Source organism: Ambystoma mexicanum, chromosome 4q (assembly GCF_040938575.1).
Source record: "Ambystoma mexicanum isolate Mex_15411 chromosome 4q, UKY_AmexF1_1, whole genome shotgun sequence".
Lineage (NCBI taxonomy): Eukaryota > Metazoa > Chordata > Amphibia > Caudata > Ambystomatidae > Ambystoma > Ambystoma mexicanum.
In genome coordinates, this window is record NC_090928.1 from 434,405,983 (window position 1) to 434,407,356 (window position 1,374).

The 1,374-nt window shown below is 35.2% G+C and overlaps 1 non-coding gene across 1 annotated transcript; it reads left to right on the forward strand.

Moving 5' to 3' along the window:
* Positions 1-1,049: 1,049 nt before the first annotated feature.
* On the forward strand, positions 1,050-1,121 carry TRNAC-GCA (transfer RNA cysteine (anticodon GCA)). The gene has a single exon. It is a non-coding gene; the product is annotated as a tRNA-Cys (tRNA).
* The last annotated feature ends 253 nt before the right edge of the window (positions 1,122-1,374 follow it).

Sequence of the window (1,374 nt, forward strand, 5' to 3'; positions counted from 1 at the left end):
TTTGGTGGCTGAAAATGCATTGCTTTGATGGTGATTGCATGTTGCTTCCACTTTGTACATATTACTGAATAAATAAAGGTGAATATTTCAGAAATGGGGGTATAGGGCAGGGGTAGAGCATTTCACTGCAGATCAAAAGGTCCCTAGTTCAAATCTGGGTGCCCCCTTGTCCAACTGTTTTACCTGTAGAAATATTTTTTTAATGAAATAAATTGAAGTAAACATTTACAATCTTAGCATTTTATGTAATGAGCAACACATTTCTATATTTCAAATACTCCTGATCATCATCTGAAACATAGGGTAAACACCATTAAGCTGTTTAGGATTTCTTCATATGATACAAGCTGTGTTTTACATTCACCCAAGTTCTACTGGTGATATGATTAGTTTGAAATAGTCCATTGGAAGCTCATATGAATCTTATAAAACTGTGGTGGAAACCAATAATATGCCCTTAATGAAATGTATTAATTTGTACACCTGACCAGAAGTGCACTGATGTCATTAGTTCTACAAGTTCCATACAGTCACCCACTCTATCACCTTTTTCAAAAAGGGCAGTTTTCAGCATTCAAGGGTTTATGTCAGTGGTAGAGCGTAGGAGTGCTTTTCAAGAAGTCCCTGTTTCATAACCATATACCCTTTTCAATAGATCCTGTTAAAATGTTTTTCAACCCAATGCACTGTAAGAAACAATAGGATATATCATCATTTCATATACAAAACAATGAACAATTGGGTTTAACTATGCTCTTTGCACAAAATCAACAAACTGCAGTAGAGAAGCAGTTACATTTTGCAGAATTTTTGCATTTGACAAAAGATTTTTTTTCCATGTTCCAAGATCTACATGTGATACGAAATGTATGAATTCTTGCAATGGAAACCTCACTGTATTTTACCAAGGCAGATAAAGGACATCCTTCGCACCGCATATACTTATAAGGAGGGTTTGGTGGCTGAAAATGCTTTGCTTTGATGGTGATTGCATGTTGCTTGCACTTTGTACATATTACTGAATTAATAAAGATGAACTTTTCAGAACTGGGGGTATAGCTCAGTGGTAGAGCATTTGACTGCAGATCAAGAGGTCCCTAGTTCAAATCTGGGTGCCCCCTTGTTCAACTGTTTTACCTGTAGAAATATTTTTTTAATGAAATAAATTGAAGTAAACATTTACAATCTTAGCATTTTATGTAATGAGCAACACATTTCTATATTTCAAATACTCCTGATCATCACCTGAAACATAGGGTAAACACCATTAAGCTGTTTAGGATTTCTTCATATGATACAAGCTGTGTTTTACATTCACCCAAGTTCTACTGGTGATATGATCAGTTTGAAATAGTCCATTGGAAGCTCATATGA